We start from the raw sequence: 22,884 nt of genomic DNA, 5'->3' as shown, positions 1-22,884 counted from the left end.
TACTGTATCCCTTGGACCTTCTTATTGACGATGAATTACAGAAATAGCATCGGAATTAAATTCAAAACGCACAATGCCGACTTAAGCAAAAGAGGACTGACACTCTCACTTTCTTTGTTTTGAACCTCTCCTGTGAGTCCAGTTTTAGATTTCGATGCTCCACTTCAGGTTTACTGTATCCCTTTGACCTTCTTATTGAGGATGAAACACAGAAATTGCATCAGAATTAAATTCAAAAGGCACAATGCCGACTTAAGTACAAGAGGACTGACACTCTAACTTTCTATGATTTGAACTTCTCCAGTGAGTCCAGTTTTAGATTCCGATGCTTCACTTCAGGTTTACTGTTTCCCTTGGACCTTCTTAGTGACGATGAAACACAGAGTTTGCATCCGAATTTAATACAAAAGGCACAATGCCGACTTAATTACAAGAGGACAGACACTCTAACCTTCAATGATTTGAACCTCTCCTGTGAGTCCAGTTTTAAATTCCGATGCTTCACTTCAGGTTTACTGTATCCCTTGGAACTTCTTATTGACGATGAAACACAGAAATTGCATCCGAATTTAATACAAAAGGCATAATGTCAACTTAAGTACAAGGGGACTGACACTCTCACTTTCTATGATTTGAACCTATCCTGTGAGTCCAGTTTTAGATTCCGATGCTTCACTTCAGGTTTACTGTATCCCTTGGACCTTCTTATTGACGATGAAACACAGAAATTGCATCCGAATTTTAAACAAATGGCACAATGCCAACTTAAGTACAAGGGCACTGACACTCTCACTTTCCATGATTCGAACTTCTCCTGTGAGGTCAGATTTAGATTCCGATGCTTCACTTCAGGTTTACTGTATACCTTGCACCTTCTTATTGACGATGAAACACAGAAATTGCATCGGAATTAAATTCAAAAGGCACAATTCCGACTTAAGTACAAGAGGACTGACACTCTCACTTTCTATGATTTCAACCTCTCCTGTGAGTCCAGTTTTAGATTCCGATGCTTCACCTCAGGTTTACTGTATCCCTTGGACCTTCTTATTGACGATGAAACACAGAAATTGCATCCGAATTTAATACAAAAGGCACATTAATGACTTAAGTACACGCGGAGTGACACTCTAACTTTCTATGATTTGAATCTCTCCTGTCATTCCAGTTTTAGATTCCAGTGCTTCACTTCAGGTTTACTGTATCCCTTGGACGTTCTTATTGACTATGAAACACAGAAATTGCTTCGGAATTATATTCAAAAGGCACAGTGCCGACCTAAGTAGAAGACGACTAACACACTCACTTTCTATGATTTGAACCTCCTTGTGAGTCCAGTTTTAGATTCCGATGCTTCACTTCAGGGTTACTGTATACCTTGCACCTTCTTATTGACGATTAAAGACAGAAATTGCATCGGAATTAAATTCAAAAGGCACAATGCCGACTTAAGTACAAGAGGACTGACACTCTCACTTTCTATGATTTGAACCTCTCCTGTGAGTCCGGTTTTACATTCCGATGCTTCACTTCAGGTTTACTGTATCCCTTGGACCTTCTTATTGACGATGAAACACAGAAATTGCATCCGAATTTAATACAAAAGGTACAATGCTGACTTAAGTACAAGAGGACTGACACTCTAACGTTCTATGATTTGCACCACTCCTGTGAGTCCAGTTTTAGATTCCGATGCTTCACTTCAGGTTTACTGTATCCCTTGGACCTTCTTATTGACGATGAAACACAGAAATTGCATCCGAATTTAATACAAAAATCACAATGGCGACTTTAGTACAAGAGGACCGACAATCTCACTTTCTATGATTTGAATCTCTCCTGTGAGTCCAGTATTAGATTCCGATGCTTCACTTCAGGTTTACTGTATCCCTTGGACCTTCTTATAGACGATGAAACACAGATATTGCATCGGAATTAAATTTAATATGCACAATGCCGACTTAAGTAAAAGAGGACTGACACTCTCACTTTCTATGGTTCGAACCTCTCATGTGAGTCCAGTTTTAGATTCCGATGCTTCACTTCAGGATTACTGTATCCCTTGGACCTTCTTATTGACGATGAAACACAGAGTTTGCATCCGAATTTAATACAAAACGCATAATGCCGACTTAAGTACAAGAGGACTGACACTCTAACTTTCTATGATTTGTACCTCTCCAGTGAGTCCAGTTGTAGATTCCGATGCTTTACTTCAGGTTTACTGTATCCCTTGGACCTTCTTATTGACGATTAAACACAGAAACTGCATCCGAATTTAAAACAAAAGGCACAATGGCGACTTAAGTACAAGAGGACTGACACTCTCACTTTCTATGATTTGAACCTCTCCTGTGAGTCCAGTTTTAGATTCCGATGCTTCACTTCAGGTTTTCTGTATCCCTTGGACCTTCTTATTGACGATGAAACACAGAAATTGCATCGGAATTAAATTTAAAACGCACAATGCCGACTTAAGTAAAAGAAGACTGACACTCTCACTTTCTATGATTTGAATCTCTCCTGTGAGTCCAGTTTTAGATTCCGATGCTTCACTTCAGGTTTACTGTATCCCTTGGACCATCTTATTGACGACGAAACACAGAGTTTGCATCCGGATTTAATACAAAAGGCACAATGCCGGCTTAAGTACAAGAGGACTGACACTCTAACTTTCTATGATTTGAACCTCTCCTGTGAGTCCAGTTTTAGATTCCGATGCTTTACTTCAGGTTTACTGTATCCCTTGGACCTTCTTATTGACGATGAAAACAGAAATTGCATCCGAATTTAATAGAAAAGGCACAATGCCGACTTAAGTACAAGAGGACTGACACTCTCATTTTCTATGATTTGAACCTCCCCTGTGAGTCCAGTTTTAGATTCCGATGCTTCACTTCATATTTACTGTATCCCTTGGACCTTCTTATTGACGACGAAACACAGAAATTGCATCCGAATTTAATACAAATGGCACAATGCCGACTTAAGTACAAGAGGACTGACACTCTCACTTTCTATGATTCGAACCTCTCCTGTGAGGTCAGATTTAGATTCCGATGCTTCACTTCAGGTTTACTGTATACCTTGCACGTTCTTATTGACGATGAAACACAGGAATTGCATCGGAATTAAATTCAAAAGGCACAATGCCGTCTTAAGTACAAGAATACTGACATTCTAACTTTCTATGATTTGCACCTCTCCTGTGAGTCCAGTTTTAGATTCCGATGCTTCACTTCAGGGTTACTGTATACCTTGCACCTTCTTATTGACGATGAAACACAGAAATTGCATCGGAAATAATTTCAAGAGGCACAATGCCGACTTAAGTACAAGAGGACTGACAGTCTCACTTTCTATGATTTGAACCACTCCTGTGAGTCCGGTTTTACATTCTGATGCTTCACTTCAGGTTTACTGTATCCCTTGGACCTTCTTATTGACGATGAAACACAGAAATTGCATCCGAATTTAATACAAAAGGTACAATGCTGACTTAAGTACAAGAGGACTGACACTCTAACTTTCTATGATTTGCACCTCTCCTGTGAGTCCAGTTTTAGATTCCGATGCTTCACTTCAGGTTAACTGTATCCCTTGGACCTTCTTATTGACGATGAAACACAGAAATTGCATCCGAATTTAATACAAAAATCACAATGGCGACTTTAGTACAAGAGGACCGACAATCTCACTTTCTATGATTTGAATCTCTCCTGTGAGTCCAGTTTTAGATTCCGATGCTTCACTTCAGGTTTACTGTATCCCTTGGACCTTCTTATAGACGATGAAACACAGATATTGCATCGGAATTAAATTTAATATGCACAATGCCGACTTAAGTAAAAGAGGACTGACACTCTAACTTTCTATGCTTTGAACCTCTCCTGTGAGTCCAGTTTTAGATTCCGATGCTTCACTTCAGGTTTACTGTACCCCTTGGACCTTCTTATTGACGACGAAGCACAGAAATTGCATCCGAATATAATACAAATGGCACAATGCCGACTTAAGTACAAGAGGACTGACACTCTCACTTTCTATGATTCGAACCTCTCCTGTGAGGTCAGATTTAGATTCCGATGCTTCACTTCAGGTTTACTGTATACCTTGCACCTTCTTATTGACGATTAAACACAGAAACTGCATCCGAATTTAATACAAAAGGCACAATGGCGACTTAAGTACAAGAGGACTGACACTCTCACTTTCCATGATTTGATCCTATCCTGTGCGTCCAGTTTTAGATTCCGATGCTTCACTTCAGGTTTACTGTATCCGTTGGACCTTCTTATTGACGATGAAACACAGAAATTGCATCCGAAATTAATACAAAAGTCACAATGGTGACTTAAGTACAAGAGGACTGACATTCTCACTTTCTATGATTTGAACCTCTCCTGTGAGTCCAGTTTTGGATTCCGATGTTTCACTTCAGGTTTTCTGTATCCCTTGGACCTTCTTATTGACGATGAAACACAGAAATTGCATCGGAATTAAATTTAAAACGCACAATGCCGACTTAAGTAAAAGAGGACTGACACTCTCACATTCTACGATTTGAATCTCTCCTGTGAGTCCACATTTAGATTCCGATGCTTCACTTCAGGTTTACTGTATCTCTTGGACCTTCTTATTGACGATGAAACACAGAGTTTGCATCCGGATTCAATACAAAAGGCACAATGCCGACTTAAGTACAAGAGGACTGACACTCTAACTTTCTATGATTTGAACCATACCTGTGAGTCCAGTTTTAGATTCCGATGCTTCACTTCAGGTTTACTGTATCCGTTGGACCTTCTTATTGACGATGAAACACAGAAATTGCATCCGAAATTAATACAAAAGTCACAATGGTGACTTAAGTACAAGAGGACTGACACTCTCACTTTCTATGATTTGAACCTCCCCTGTGAGTCCAGTTTTAGATTCCGATGCTTCACTTCAGGTTTACTGTATACCTTGCAGCTTCTTATTGACGATGAAACACAGAAATTGCACCGGAATTAAATTCCAAAGGCACAATGCCGACTTAAGTACAAGAGGACTGACACGCTCACTTTCTATGATTTGAACCTCTCCTGTGAGTCCAGTTTTAGATTCCGATGCTTCACCTCAGGTTTATTGTATCTGTTGGACATTCTTATTGACGATGAAACACAGAAATTGCATCCGAATTTAATACAAATGGCACAATGCCGACTTAAGTACAAGAGGACTGACACTCTCACTTTCTATGATTTGAACCTCTCCTGTGAGTCCAGTTTTAGATTCCGATGCTTTACTTCAGGTTTACTGTATCCCTTGGACCTTCTTATTGACGACGAAACACAGAAATTGCATCCTAATTTAATACAAATGGCACAATGCCGACTTAAGTACAAGAGGACTGACACTCTCACCTTCTATGATTCGAACCTCTCCTGTGAGGTCAGATTTAGATTCCGATGCTTCACTTCAGGTTTACTGTATACCTTGCACCTTCTTATTGACGATGAAACACAGAGATTGCATCGGAATTAAATTCAAAAGGCACAATGCCGTCTTAAGTACAAAAATACTGATACTCTAACTTTCTATGATTTGCACCTCTCCTGTGAGTCCAGTTTTAGATTCCGATGCTTCTCTTCAGGTTTACTGTATCCCTTGGACCTTCTTATTGACGATGAAACACAGAAATTGCATCGGAATTAAATTCAAAACGCACAATGCCGACAAAAGCAAAAGAGGACTGACACTCTCACTTTCTTTGTTTTGAACCTCTCCTGTGAGTCCAGTTTTAGATTTCGATGCTTCACTTCAGTTTTACTGTATCCCTTTGACCTTCTTATTGTCGATGAAACACAGAAATTGCATCAGAATTATATTCAAAAGGCACAATGCCGACTTAAGTACAAGTGGACTGACACTCTAACTTTCTATGATTTGAACTTCTCCAGTGAGTCCAGTTTTAGATTCCGATGCTTCACTTCAGGTTTACTGTTTCCCTTGGACCTTCTTATTGACGATGTAACACAGAGTTTGCATCCGAATTTAATACAAAAGGCACAATGCCGACTTAATTACAAGAGGACTGACACTCTAACTTTCTATGATTTGAACCCTTCCTGTGAGTCCAGTTTTAGATTCCGATGCTTCACTTCAGGTTTACTGTATCCCTTGGACCTTCTTATTGACGATGAAACACAGAAATTGCATCCGAAATTAATACAAAAGTCACAATGGTGACTTAAGTACAAGAGGACCGACACTCTCGCTTTCTATGATTTGAACCTCTTCTGTGAGTCCAGTTTTAGATTCCGATGCTTCACCTCAGGTTTACTGTATCTGTTGGACCTTCTTATTGACGATGAAACACAGAAATTTCATCCGAATTTAATACAAATGGCACAATGCCGACTTAAATACAAGAGGACTGACACCCTCACTTTCTATGATTCGAACCTCTCCTGTGAGGTCAGATTTAGATTACGATGTTTCACTTCAGGTTTACTGTATCCCTTGGACTTTCTTGTTGACGATAAAACACAGAAATTGCATCCGAAATTAATACAAATAGCACAATGCCGTCTTAAGTAAAAGAGGACTGACGCTCTAACATTCTGTGATTTGAACCTCTCCTGCGAGTCCAGTTTTAGATTCCGATGCTTCACTTAAGGTTTACTGTACCCCTTGGACGTTCTTATTGACGATGAAACACAGAAATTGCATCCGAATTTAATACAAAAGGCACATTACCGAGTTAAGTACAAGCGGAGTGACACTCTAACTTTCTATGATTTGAACCTCTCCTGTGAGTCCAGTTTTAGATTCCGATGCTTCACTTCGTGGTTACTGTATACCTTGCACCTTCTTATTGACGATTAAACACAGAAATTGCATCGGAATTAAATTCAACAGGCACAATGCCGACTTAAGTACAAGAGGACTGTCACTCTCACTCTCTATGATTTGAACCTCTCCTGTGAGTACAGTTTTACATTCCGATGCTTCACTACAGGTTTACTGTATCCCTTGGACCTTCTTATTGACGATGAAACACAGAAATTGCATCCGAATTTAATACAAAAGGCACAATGCCGACATTATTACAAGAGGACTGACAGTCTAACTTTCTATGTTTTGAACCTCTCCTGTGACTCCAGTTTTAGATTCCGATGCTTCACTTCAGGTTTACTGTATCCCCTGGACCATCTTATTGACGATGAAACACAGAAATTGCATCCGAATTTAAAACAAATGGCACAATGCCGACTTAAGTACAAGGGCACTGACACTCTCACTTTCCATGATTCGAACTTCTCCTGTGAGGTCAGATTTAGATTCCGATGCTTCACTTCAGGTTTACTGAATACCTTGCACCTTCTTATTGACGATGAAACACAGAAATTGCATTGGAATGAAATTCAAAAGGCACAATTCCGACTTAAGTACAAGAGAACTGACACTCTCACTTTCTATGATTTGATCCTCTCCTGTGAGTCCAGTTTTAGATTCCGATGCTTCTCCTCAGGTTTACTGAATCTGTTGGACCTTCTTATTGACGATGAAACACAGAAATTGCATCCGAATTTAATACAAAGGGCACAATGCCGACTTAATTACAAGAGGACTGACACTCTCACTTTCTATGATTTGAACCTCTCCTGTGAGTCCAGTTTTAGATTCCGATGCTTCACTTCAGGTTTACTGTATCCCTTGGACCTTCTTATTGACGATGAAACACAGAAATTGCATCCGAAATTAATACAAAAGTCACAATGGTGACTTAAGTACAAGAGGACCGACACTCTCGCTTTCTATGATTTGAACCTCTTCTGTGAGTCCAGTTTTAGATTCCGATGATTCACCTCAGGTTTACTGTATCTGTTGGGCCTTCTTATTGACGATGAAACACAGAAATTGCATCCGAATTTAATACAAATGGCACAATGCTGACTTATATACAAGAGGACTGACACCCTCACTTTCTATGATTCGAACCTCTCCTGTGAGTCCAGTTTTACATTACGATGTTTCACTTCAGGTTTACTGTATCATTTGGACCTTCTTGTTGACGATAAAACACAGAAATCGCATCCGAAATTAATACAAATAGCACAATGCCGTCTTAAGTAAAAGAGGACTGACGCTCTAACATTCTGTGGTTTGAACCTCTCCTGCGGGTCCAGTTTTAGATTCCGATGCTTCACCTAAGGTTTACTGTACCCCTTGGACCTTCTTATTGACTATGAAACACAGAAATTGCATCCGAATTTAATACAAAAGGCACATTACCGAGTTAAGTACAAGCGGAGTGACACTCTAACTTTCTATGATTTGAACCTCTCCTGTGAGTCCAGTTTTAGATTCCGATACTTCACTTCAGGGTTACTGTATACCTTGCACCTTCTTATTGACGATTAAACACAGAAATTGCATCGGAATTAAATTCAAAAGGCACTATGCCGACTTAAGTACAAGAGGAGAGACACTCTAACTTTCTATGATTTGAACCTCTCCTGTGAGTCCAGTTTTACATTCCGATGCTTCACCTAAGGTTTACTGTATCCCTTGGACCTTCTTATTGACGATGAAACACAGAAATTGCATCCGTATTTAATACAAAAGGTACAATGCCGACTTAAGTACAAGAGGACTGACACTCTAACTTATTATGATTTGCACCTCTCCTGTGAGTCCAGTTTTAGTTTCCGATGCTTCACTTCAGGTTTACTGTATCCCTTGGACCTTCTTATTGACGATGAAACACAGAAATTGAATCCGAATTTATTAAAAAAATCACAATGGCGACTTTAGTACAAGAGGACCGACAATCTCTCTTTCTATGATTTGAACATCTCCTGTGAGTCCAGTTTTAGATTCCGATGCTTCACTTCAGGTTTACTGTATCCCTTGGACCTTCTTATAGACCATGAAACACAGATATTGCATCGGAATTAAATTTAATACGCACAATGCCGAATTAAGTAAAAGAGGACTGACACTCTCACTTTCTATGGTTTGAACCTCTCCTGTGAGTCCAGTTTTAGATTCCGATGCTTCACTTCAGGTTTATTGTATTCCTTGGACCTTCTTATTGACAACGAACAACAGAAATAGCACCGGAATTAAATTCAAAAGGCACAATGCCGACTTAAGTACAAGAGGACTGACAGTCTAACTTTCTATGATTTGTACCTCTCCTGTGAGTCCAGTTTTAGATTCCGATGCTTCACTTCAGGTTTACTGTATCCCTTGGACCTTCTTATTGACGATGAAACACAGAGTTTGCATCCGAATTTAATACAAAAGGCATAATGCCGACTTAAGTACAAGAGGACTGACACTCTAACTTTCTATGATTTGCACCTCTCCTGTGAGTCCAGTTTTAGATTCCGATGCTTCACTTCAGGTTTACTGTATCACTTGGACCTTCTTATTGACGATAAAACACAGAAATTGCATCCGAATTTAATACAAAAATCACAATGGCGACTTTAGTACAAGAGGACCGACAATCTCACTTTCTATGATTTGAACATCTCCTGTGAGTCCAGTTTTAGATTCCGATGCTTCACTTCAGGTTTACTGTATCCTTTGGACCTTCTTATAGACGATGAAACACAGATATTGCATCGGAATTAAATTTAATACGCACAATGCCGACTTAAGTAAAAGAGGACTGACACTCTCACTTTCTGTGGTTTGAACCTCTCCTGTGAGTCCAGTTTTAGATTCCGATGCATCACTTCCGGTTTATTGTATCCCTTGGACCTTCATGTTGACAATGAACAACAGAAATAGCACCGGAATTAAATTCAAAAGGCACATTGCCGACTTAAGTACACGAAGACTGACACACCAACTTTCTATGATTTGTACCTCTCCTGTGAGTCTAGTTTTAGCTTCCGATGCCCACTTCAGGTTTACTGTATCCCTTGGACCTTCTTATTGACAATGAAACACAGAAATAGCATCGGAATTAAATTCAAAAGGCACAATGCCGACTTAAGTACAAGAGGACTGACACTCTAACTTTCTATGATTTGAACCTCTCCTGTGAGTCCAGTTTTAGATTCCGATGCTTTACTTCAGGTTTACTGTATCCCTTGGACTTTCTTATTGACGATTAAACACAGAAACTGCATCCGAATTTAATACAAAAGGCACAATGGCGACTTAAGTACAAGAGGATTGACACTCTCACTTTCTATGATTTAAACCTCTCCTGTGAGTCCATTTTTAGATTCCGATGCTTCACTTCAGGTTTACTGTATCCGTTGGACCTTCTTATTGACGATGAAACACAGAAATTGCATCGGAATTAAATTTAAAACGCACAATGCCGACTTAAGTAAAAGAGGACTGACACTCTCACTTTCTATGATTTGAATCTCTCCTGTGAGTCCAGTTTTACATTCCGATGCTTCACTTCAGGTTTACTGTATCCCTTGGACCTTCTTATTGACGATGAAACACAGAAATTGCATCCGAATTTAAAACAAATTGCACAATGCTGACTTATGTACAAGGGCACTGACACTCTCAGTTTCCATGATTCGAACTTCTCCTGTGAGGTCAGATTTAGATTCCGATGCTTCACTTCAGGTTTACTGTATACCTTGCACCTTCTTATGGACGATGAACCACAGAAATTGCATTGGAATTAAATTCAAAAGGCACAATTCCGACTTAAGTACAAGAGTACTGACGCTCTCACTTTCTATGATTTGAACCGCTCCTGTGAGTCCAGTTTTAGATTCCGATGCTTCTCCTCAGGATTTCTGTATCTGTTGGACCTTCTTATTGACGATGAAACACAGAAATTGTATCCAAATTTAATACAAAAGTTACAATGCCGACTTAATTACAAGAGGACTGACACTCTAACTTTCTATGATTTGAACCTCTCCTGTGAGTCCAGTTTTAGATTCCGATGCTTCACTTCAGGTTTACAGTATCCCTTGGACCTTCTTATTGACGATGAAAGACAGAAATTGCATCCGAAATTAATACAAAATTCACAATGGTGACTTAAGTACAAGAGGACTGACACTCTCACTTTCTATGATTTGAACCTCTTCTGTGAGTCCAGTTTTAGATTCCGATGCTTCACCTCAGGTTTACTGTATCTGTTGGACCTTCTTATTGACGTTAAAACACAGAAATCGCATCCGAAATTAATACAAATAGCACAATGCCGTCTTAAGTAAAAGAGAACTGACGCTCTAACATTCTGTGATTTGAACCTCTCCTGCGAGTCCAGTTTTAGATTCTGAAGCTTCACTTAAGGTTTACTGTACCCCTTGGACCTTCTTAAGACGATGAAACACAGAAATTGCATCCGAATTTAATACAAAAGGCACATTACCGAGTTAAGTACAAGCGGAGTGACACTCTAACTTTCTATGATTTGAACCTCTCCTGTGAGTCCAGTTTTAGATTCCGATGCTTCACTTCAGGGTTACTGTATACCTTGCACCTTCTTATTGACGATTAAACACAGAAATTGCATCGGAATTAAATTCAAAAGGCACTATGCCGACTTAAGTACAAGAGGACTGACACTCTAACTTTCTATGATTTGCACCTCTCCTGTGAGTCCAGTTTTAGATTCCGATGCTTCACTTCGGGTTTACTGTATCCCTTGGACCTTCTTATTGACAATGAACATCAGAAATAGCACCGGAATTGAATTCAAAAAGCACAATGCCGACTTAAGTACACGAAGACTGACACTCCAACTTTCTATGATTTGTACCTCTCCTGTGAGTCCAGTTTTAGATTCCGATGCTTCACTTCAGGTTTACTGTATCCTTTGGACCTTCTTATAGACGATGAAACACAGATATTGCATCGGAACTAAATTTAATACGCAAAATGCCGACTTAAGTAAAAGAGGACTGACACTCTCACTTTCTGTGGTTTGAACCTCTCCTGTGAGTCCAGTTTTAGATTCCGATGCATCACTTCAGGTTTATTGTATCCCTTGGACCTTCTTATTGACAATGAACATCAGAAATAGCACCGGAATTGAATTCAAAAGGCACAATGCCGACTTAAGTACACGAAGACTGACACTCCAACTTTCTATGATTTGTACCTCTCCTGTGAGTCCAGTTTTAGATTCCGATGCTTCACTTCAGGTTTACGGTATCCCTTGGACCTTCTTATTGACGATGAAACACAGAGTTTGCATCCGAATTTAATACAAAAGGCATAATGCCGACTTAAGTAAAAGAGGACTGACACTCTAACTTTCTATGATTTAAACCTCTCCTTTGAGTCCAGTTTTAGATTCCGATGCTTTACTTCAGATTTACTGTATCCCTTGGACCTTCTTATTGACGATTAAACACAGAAACTGCATCCCAATTTAATACAAAAGGCACAATGCCGACTTAAGTACAAGAGGACTTACACTCTCACTTTCTATGATTTGAACCTCTCCTGTGAGTCCATTTTTAGATTCCGATGCTTCACTTCAGGTTTACTGTATCCGTTGGACCTTCTTATTGACGATGAAACACAGAAATTGCATCGGAATTAAATTTAAAACGCACAATGCCGACTTAAGTAAAAGAGGACTGACACTCTCACTTTCTATGATTTGAATCTCTCCTGTGAGTCCAGTTTTAGATTCCGATGCTGCACTTCAGGTGTACTGTATCCCTTGGACCTTCTTATTGACGATGAAACATAGAGTTTACATCCGAATTTAATACAAAAGGCACAATGCCGACTTAATTACAAGAGGACTGACACTCTAACTTTCTATGATTTGAACCTCTCCCGTGAGTCCAGTTTTAGATTCCGATGCTTCACTTCAGGTTTACTGTATCCCTTGGACCTTCTTATTGACGATGAAACACAGAAATTGCATCTGAATTTAATACAAAAGGGACAATGGCGACTTAAGTACAAGGGGACTGACACTCTCCTTTTCTATGATTTGAACCTATCCTGTGAGTCCAGTTTTAGATTCCGATGCTTCACTTCAGGTTTACTGTATCTCTTGGACCTTCTTATTGACGATGAAACACAGAAATTGCATCCGAATTTAATACAAATGGCACAATGCCCACTTAAGTACAAGGGCACTGACACTCTCACTTTCCATGATTCGAACTTCTCCTGTGAGGTCAGATTTCGATTCCGATGCTTCACTTCAGGTTTACTGTATACCTTGCACCCGCTTATTGACGATGAAACACAGAAATTGCATCGGAATTAAATTCAAAAGGCACAATTAAGACTTAAGTACAAGAGGACTGACACTCTCGATTTCTAAGATTTGAACCTCTCCTGTGAGTCCAGTTTTAGATTCCGTTGCTTCACTTCAGGTTTACTGTATCCCTTGGACCTTCTAATTGACGTTGAAACACAGAGTTTGCACCCGAATTGAATCCAAAAGGTACAATGCCGACTTAAGTACAAGAGGACTGACACTCTAACTTTCTATGATTTGAACCTCTCCTGTGAGTCCAGTTTTAGATTCCGATGCTTCACTTCAGGTTTACAGTATCCCTTGGACCTTCTTATTGACGATGAAACACAGAGTTTGCATCCGAATTTAATACAAAAGGCATAATGCCGACTTAAGTAAAAGAGGACTGACACTCTAACTTTCTATGATTTGAACCTCTCCTGTGAGTCCAGTTTTAGATTCCGATGCTTCACTTCAGGTGTACTGTATCCCTTGGACCTTCTTATTGACGATGAAACATAGAGTTTACATCCGAATTTAATACAAAAGGCACAATGCCGACTTAATTACAAGAGGACTGACACTCTAACTTTCTATGATTTGAACCTCTCCTGTGAGTCCAGTTTTAGATTCCGATGCTTCACTTCAGGTTTACTGTATCCCTTGGACCTTCGTATTGACGATGAAACACAGAAATTGCATCTGAATTTAATACAAAAGGGACAATGGCGACTTAAGTACAAGGTGACTGACACTCTCCTTTTCTATGATTTGAACCTATCCTGTGAGTCCAGTTTTAGATTCCGATGCTTCACTTCAGGTTTACTGTATCTCTTGGACCTTCTTATTGACGATGACACACAGAAATTGCATCCGAATTTAATACAAATGGCACAATGCCGACTTAAGTACAAGGGCACTGACACTCTCACTTTCCATGATTCGAACTTCTCCTGTGAGGTCAGATTTAGATTCCGATGCTTCACTTCAGGTTTACTGTATACCTTGCACCTTCTTATTGACGATGAAACACAGAAATTGCATCGGCATTAAATTCAAAAGGCACAATTAAGACTTAAGTACAAGAGGACTGACACTCTCGATTTCTAAGATTTGAACCTCTCCTGTGAGTCCAGTTTTAGATTCCGATGCTTCACTTCAGGTTTACTGTATCCCTTGGACCTTCTAATTGACGTTGAAACACAGAGTTTGCACCCGAATTGAATACAAAAGGTACAATGCCGACTTACGTACAAGAGGACTGACACTCTAACTTTCTATGATTTGAACCTCTCCTGTGAGTCCAGTTTTAGATTCCGATGCTTCACTTCAGGTTTACTGTATCATTTGGACCTTCTTATTGACGATGAAACACAGAAATTGCATCCGAATTTAATACAAAAATCACAATGGCGACTTATGTACAAGAGGACTGACACAGTCACTTTCTATGATTTGAACCTCTCCTGTGAGTCCAGTTTTAGATTCCGATGCTTCACCTCAGGTTTACTGTATCTCTTGGACCTTCTTATTGACGATAAAACACAGAAATTGCATCCGAATTTATTACAAATGGCAAAATGCAGACTTAAGTACAAGAGGACTGACACTCTCACTTTCTATGATTTGAACATTTCCTGTGAGGTCAGATTTAGATTCCGATGCCTCACATCAGATTTACTGTATCCCTTGGACCTTCTTGTTGACGATAAAACACAGAAATCGCATCCGAATTTAATAGAAATGGCACAATGCCGTCTTAAGTAAAAGAGGACTGACACTCTAACATTCTATGACTTGAACCTCTCCTGCGAGTCCAGTTTTAGATTCCGATGCATCACTTAAGGTTTACTGTATCCCTTGGACCTTCTTATTGCCGATGAAACACAGAAATTGCATCCGATTTTAATACAAAAGGCACATTACCGACTTAATTACAAGAGGACTGACACTCTAACTTTCTATGATTTGAACCTCTCCTGTGAGTCCAGTTTTAGATTCCGATGCTTCACTTCAGGTTTACTGTATCCCTTGGACCTTCTTATTGACGATGAAACACAGAAATTGCATCTGAATTTAATACAAAAGGGACAATGGCGACTTAAGTACAAGGGGACTGACACTCTCCTTTTCTATGATTTGAACCTATCCTGTGAGTCCAGTTTTAGATTCCGATGCTTCACTTCAGGTTTACTGTATCTCTTGGACCTTCTTATTGACGATGAAACACAGAAATTGCATCCGAATTTAATACAAATGGCACAATGCCGACTTAAGTACAAGGGCACTGACACTCTCACTTTCCATGATTCGAACTTCTCCTGTGAGGTCAGATTTAGATTCCGATGCTTCACTTCAGGTTTACTGTATACCTTGCACCTTCTTATTGACGATGAAACACAGAAATTGCATCGGAATTAAATTCAAAAGGCACAATTAAGACTTAAGTACAAGAGGACTGACACTCTCGATTTCTAAGATTTGAACCTCTCCTGTGAGTCCAGTTTTAGATTCCGATGCTTCACTTCAGGTTTACTGTATCCCTTGGACCTTCTAATTGACGTTGAAACGCAGAGTTTGCACCCGAATTGAATACAAAAGGTACAATGCCGACTTAAGTGCAAGAGGACTGACACTCTAACTTTCTATGATTTGAACCTCTCCCATGAGTCCAGTTTTAGATTCCGATGCTTCACTTCAGGTTTACTGTATCATTTGGACCTTCTTATTGACGATGAAACACACAAATTGCATCCGAATTTAATACAAAAATCACAATGGCGACTTATGTACAAGAGGACTGACACACTCACTTTCTATGATTTGAACCTCTCCTGTGAGTCCAGTTTTAGATTCTGATGCTTCACCTGAGGTTTACTGTATCTCTTGGACCTTCTTATTGACGATAAAACACAGAAATTGCATCCGAATTTATTACAAATGGCAAAATGCAGACTTAAGTACAAGAGGACTGACACTCTCACTTTCTATGATTCGAACATGTCCTGTGAGGTCAGATTTAGATTCCGATGCCTCACATCAGATTTACTGTATCCCTTGGACCTTCTTGTTGACGATAAAACACAGAAATCGCATCCGAATTTAATACAAATGGCACAATGCCGTCTTAAGTAAAAGAGGACTGACACTCTAACATTCTATGACTTGAACCTCTCCTGCGAGTCCAGTTTTAGATTCCGATGCATCACTTAAGGTTTACTGTATCCCTTGGACCTTCTTATTGCCGATGAAACACAGAAATTGCATCCGATTTTAATACAAAAGGCACATTACCGACTTAATTACAAGAGGAGTGACACTATAACTTTCTATCATTTGAATCTCTCCTCTGAGTCCAGTTTTAGATTCCGATGCTTCACTTTAGGTTTACTGTATCCGTTGGACGTTCTTATTGATGATGAAACACAGAAATTGCATCGGAATTAAATTCAAAAGGCACGGTGCTGACCTAAGTAGAAGACGACTAACACTCTCACTTTCTATGATTTGAACCTCTCAGGTGAGTCCAGTTTTAGATTCCGATGCTTCACTTCAGGTTTACTGTATACCTTGCACCTTCTTATTGACGATGAAACACAGAAATTGCATCGGAATTAATTTCAAAAGGCACAATGCTGACTTAAGTAAAAGATGACTGACACTCTCACTTTCTATGATTTGAACCTCTCCTGTGAGTACGGTTTTAGATTCCGATGCTTCACTTCAGGTTTACTGTATCCCTTGGACCTTCTTATTGACGATGAAACCCAGAAATTGCATCAGAATTAAATTCAAAAGGCACAATGCCAACTTAAGTACAAGAGGACTGACACTCTAACTTTCTATGATTTGAATTCACCAGTGAGTCCAGTTTTAGATCCCGATGTTCACTCCAGGTTTACTGTTTCCCTTGGACCTTCTTATTGACGATGAAACACAGAGTTTGCAACCGAATTTAATACAAAAGGCACAATGCCGACTTAATTACAAGAGGACTGACACTCTAACTTTCTATGATTTGAACCTCTCCTGTGAGTCCAGTTTTAGATTCCGATGCTTCACCTCAGGTTTACTGTATACCTTGGACCTTCTTATTGACGATGAAACACAGAAATTGCATCCGAATTTAATACAAAAGAGACAATGGCGACTTAAGTACAAGGGGACTGACACTCTCACTTTCTATGATTTGAACCTATCCTGTGAGTCCAGTTTTAGATTCCGATGCTTCACTACAGGTTTACTGTATCCCTTGGACCTTCTTATTGACGATGAAACACATAAATTGCATCCGAATTTAATACAAATGGCACAATGCCGACTTAAGTACAAGGGCACTGACACTCTCACTTTCCATGATTCGAACTTCTCCTGTGAGGTCAGATTTAGTTTCCGATGCTTCACTTCAGGTTTACTGTATACCTTGCACCTTCTCATTGACGATGAAACACAGAAATTGCATCGGAATTATATTCAAAAGGCACAATTCCGACTTAAGTACAAGAGGACTGACACTCTCACTTTCTATGATTTCAACCTCTCCTGTGAGTCCAGTTTTTGATCCCGATGCTTCACTTCAGGTTTACTGTATCCCTTGGACCTTCTAATTGACGATGAAACACAGAGATTGCATCTGAATTTAATACCAAAGGTACAATGCCGACTTAAGTACAAGAGTACTGACACTCTAACTTTCTATGATTTGAACCTCTCCTGTGAGTCCAGTTTTAGATTCCGATGCTTCACTTCAGGTTTACTGTATCCCTTGGACATTTTTATTGACGATGAAACACAGAAATTGCATCCGAATTTAATACAAAAATCACAATGGCGACTTAAGTACAAGAGGAGTGACACACTCACTTTCTATGATTTGAACCTCTCCTGTGAGTCCAGTTTTAGATTCCGATGCTTCACCTCAGGTTTACTGTATCTCTTGGACCCTCTTATTGACGTTGAAACATAGAAGTTGCATCCGAATTTATTACAAATGGTACAATGCCGACTTAAGTACAAGAGGACTGACACTCTCACTTTCTGTGATTCGAACCTGTCCTGTGAGGTCAGATTTAGATTCCGATGCCTCAGTTCAGATTTACTCTATCCCTTGGACCTTCTTATTGCCGATGAAACACAGAAATTGCATCCGATTTTAATACAAAAGGCACATTACCGACTTAATTACAAGAGGAGTGACACTATAACTTTCTATCATTTGAATCTCTCCTCTGAGTCCAGTTTTAGATTCCGATGCTTCACTTTAGGTTTACTGTATCCGTTGGACGTTCTTATTGATGATGAAACACAGAAATTGCATCGGAATTAAATTCAAAAGGCACGGTGCTGACCTAAGTAGAAGACGACTAACACTCTCACTTTCTATGATTTGAACCTCTCAGGTGAGTCCAGTTTTAGATTCCGATGCTTCACTTCAGGTTTACTGTATACCTTGCACCTTCTTATTGACGATGAAACACAGAAATTGCATCGGAATTAATTTCAAAAGGCACAATGCTGACTTAAGTAAAAGATGACTGACACTCTCACTTTCTATGATTTGAACCTCTCCTGTGAGTACGGTTTTAGATTCCGATGCTTCACTTCAGGTTTACTGTATCCCTTGGACCTTCTTATTGACGATGAAACCCAGAAATTGCATCAGAATTAAATTCAAAAGGCACAATGCCAACTTAAGTACAAGAGGACTGACACTCTAACTTTCTATGATTTGAATTCACCAGTGAGTCCAGTTTTAGATTCCGATGTTCACTCCAGGTTTACTGTTTCCCTTGGACCTTCTTATTGACGATGAAACACAGAGTTTGCAACCGAATTTAATACAAAAGGCACAATGCCGACTTAATTACAAGAGGACTGACACTCTAACTTTCTATGATTTGAACCTCTCCTGTGAGTCCAGTTTTAGATTCCGATGCTTCACCTCAGGTTTACTGTATCCCTTGGACCTTCTTATTGACGATGAAACACAGAAATTGCATCCGAATTTAATACAAAAGAGACAATGGCGACTTAAGTACAAGGGGACTGACACTCTCACTTTCTATGATTTGAACCTATCCTGTGAGTCCAGTTTTAGATTCCGATGCTTCACTACAGGTTTACTGTATCCCTTGGACCTTCTTATTGACGATGAAACACATAAATTGCATCCGAATTTAATACAAATGGCACAATGCCGACTTAAGTACAAGGGCACTGACACTCTCACTTTCCATGATTCGAACTTCTCCTGTGAGGTCAGATTTAGTTTCCGATGCTTCACTTCAGGTTTACTGTATACCTTGCACCTTCTCATTGACGATGAAACACAGAAATTGCATCGGAATTATATTCAAAAGGCACAATTCCGACTTAAGTACAAGAGGACTGACACTCTCACTTTCTATGATTTCAACCTCTCCTGTGAGTCCAGTATTTGATCCCGATGCTTCACTTCAGGTTTACTGTATCCCTTGGACCTTCTAATTGACGATGAAACACAGAGATTGCATCTGAATTTAATACCAAAGGTACAATGCCGACTTAAGTACAAGAGTACTGACACTCTAACTTTCTATGATTTGAACCTCTCCTGTGAGTCCAGTTTTAGATTCCGATGCTTCACTTCAGGTTTACTGTATCCCTTGGACATTTTTATTGACGATGAAACACAGAAATTGCATCCGAATTTAATACAAAAATCACAATGGCGACTTAAGTACAAGAGGAGTGACACACTCACTTTCTATGATTTGAACCTCTCCTGTGAGTCCAGTTTTAGATTCCGATGCTTCACCTCAGGTTTACTGTATCTCTTGGACCCTCTTATTGACGTTGAAACATAGAAGTTGCATCCGAATTTATTACAAATGGTACAATGCCGACTTAAGTACAAGAGGACTGACACTCTCACTTTCTATGATTCGAACCTGTCCTGTGAGGTCAGATTTAGATTCCGATGCCTCAGTTCAGATTTACTCTATCCCTTGGACCTTCTTGTTGACGATAAAACACAGAAATCGCATCCGAATTTAATACAAATTGCACAATGCCGTCTTAAGTAAAAGAGGACTGACACTCCAACATTCTATGATTTGAACCTCTCCTGAGACTCCAGTTTTAGATTCAGATGCTTCACTTCAGGTTTACTGTATCCCTTGGACCTTCTTATTGACGATGAAACACAGAAATTGCATCCGAATTTAAAACAAATGCACAATGCCGACTTAAGTACAAGGGCACTGACACTCTCAGTTTGCAAGATTCGAACTTCTCCTGTGAGGTCAGATTTAGATTCCGATGCTTCACTTCAGGTTTACTGTATACCTTGCACCTTCTTATTGACGATGAACCACAGAAATTGCATTGGAATTAAATTCAAAAGGCACAATTCCGACTTAAGTACTAGAATACTGACACTCTCACTTTCTATGATTTGAACCTCTCCTGTGAGTCCAGTTTTAGATTCCGATGCTTCTCTTCAGGTTTACTGTATCTGTTGGACCTTGTTATTGACGATGAAACACAGAAATTGCATCCGAATTTAATACAAAAGGCACAATGCCGACTTAATTACAAGAGGACTGACACTCTAACTTTCTATGATTTGAACCTCTCCTGTGAGTCCAGTTTAGATTCCGATGCTTCACTTCAGGTTTACTGTATCCCTTGGACCTTCTTATTGACGATGAAACACAGAAATTGCATCCGAAATTAATACAAAATTCACAATGGTGACTTAAGTACAAGAGGACTGACACTCTCACTTTCTATGATTTGAACCTCTTCTGTGAGTCCAGTTTTAGATTCCGATGCTTCACCTCAGGTTTACTGTATCTGTTGGACCTTCTTATTGACGATGAAACACAGAAATTGCATCCGAATTTAATACAAATGGCACAATGCTGACTTAAATACAAGAGGACTGACACCCTCACTTTCTATGATTCGAACCTCTCCTGTGAGTCGAGTTTTAGATTACGATGTTTCACTTCACGTTTACTGTATCCCTTGGACCTTTTTGTTGACGATAAAACACAGAAATCGCATCCGAAATTAATACAAATAGCACAATGCCGTCTTAAGTAAAAGAGGACTGACGCTCTAACATTCTGTGATTTGAACCTCTCCTGCGAGTCCAGTTTTAGATTCCGATGCTTCACTTAAGGTTTACTGTACCCCTTGGACCTTCTTATTGACGATGAAACACAGAAATTGCATCCGAAATTAATACAAAAGGCACATTACCGAGTTAAGTACAAGCGGAGTGACACTCTAACTTTCTATGATTTGAACCTCTCCTGTGAGTCCAGTTTTAGATTCCGATGCTTCACTTCAGGGTTACTGTATACCTTGCACCTTCTTATTGACGATTAAACACAGAAATTGCATCGGAATTAAATTCAAAAGGCACTATGCCGACTTAAGTACAAGAGGACTGACACTCTCACTTTCTATGATTTGAACCTCTCCTGTGAGTCCAGTTTTACATTCCGATGCTTCACCTCAGGTTTACTGTGTCCCTTGGACCTTCTTATTGACGATGAAACACAGAAATTGCATCTGAATTTAATACAAAAGGTACAATGCCGACTTAAGTACAAGAGGACTGACACCCTAATTTTCTATGAATTGCACCTATCCTGTGAGTCCAGTTTTAGATTCCGATGCTTCACTTCAGGTTTATTGTATCCCTTGGACCTTCTTTTTGACAATGAACAACAGAAATAGCACCGGAATTAAATTCAAAAGGCACAATGCCGACTTAAGTACAAGAGGACTGACACTCTAACTTTCTATGATTTGCACCTCTCCTGTAAGTCCAGTTTTAGATTCCGATGCTTCACTTCAGGTTTACTGTATCCCTTGGACCTTCTTATTGACGTTGAAACACAGAAATTGCATCTGAATTTAATACAAAAATCACAATGTCGACTTTAGTACAAGAGGACCGACAATCTCACTTTCTATGATTTGAACATCTCCTGTGAGTCCAGTTTTAGATTCCGATGCTTCACTTCAGGTTTACTGTATCCTTTGGACCTTCTTATAGACGATGAAACACAGATATTGCATCGGAATTAAATTTAATACGCACAATGCCGACTTAAGTAAAAGAGGACTGACACTCTCACTTTCTGTGGTTTGAAACTCTCCTGTGAGTCCAGTTTTAGATTCCGATGCATCACTTCAGGTTTATTGTATCCCTTGGACCTTCTTATTGACAATGAACATCAGAAATAGCACCGGAATTAAATTCAAAAGGCACAATGCCGACTTAAGTACACGAAGACTGACACTCCAACTTTCTATGATTTGTACCTCTCCTGTGAGTCCAGTTTTAGATTCCGATGCTTCACTTCAGGTTTACTGTATCCCTTGGACCTTCTTATTGACGATGAAACATAGAGTTTACATCCGAATTTAATACAAAAGGCACAATGCCGACTTAATTACAAGTGGACTGACACTCTAACTTTCTATGATTTGAACCTCTCCTGTGAGTCCAGTTTTAGATTCCGATGCTTCACTTCAGGTTTACTGTATCCCTTGGACCTTCTTATTGACGATGAAACACAGAAGTTGCATCTGAATTTAATACAAAAGGGACAATGGCGACTTAAGTACAAGGGGACTGACACTCTCACTTTCTATGATTTGAACCTATCCTGTGAGTCCAGTTTTAGATT

The sequence above is a fragment of the Schistocerca americana genome, chromosome 10 (assembly GCF_021461395.2).
Source record: "Schistocerca americana isolate TAMUIC-IGC-003095 chromosome 10, iqSchAmer2.1, whole genome shotgun sequence".
Taxonomy (NCBI): Eukaryota; Metazoa; Arthropoda; class Insecta; order Orthoptera; family Acrididae; genus Schistocerca; species Schistocerca americana.
The sequence above is the reverse complement of the archived record's forward strand: the minus strand, read 5'-3'. Positions refer to the sequence as shown.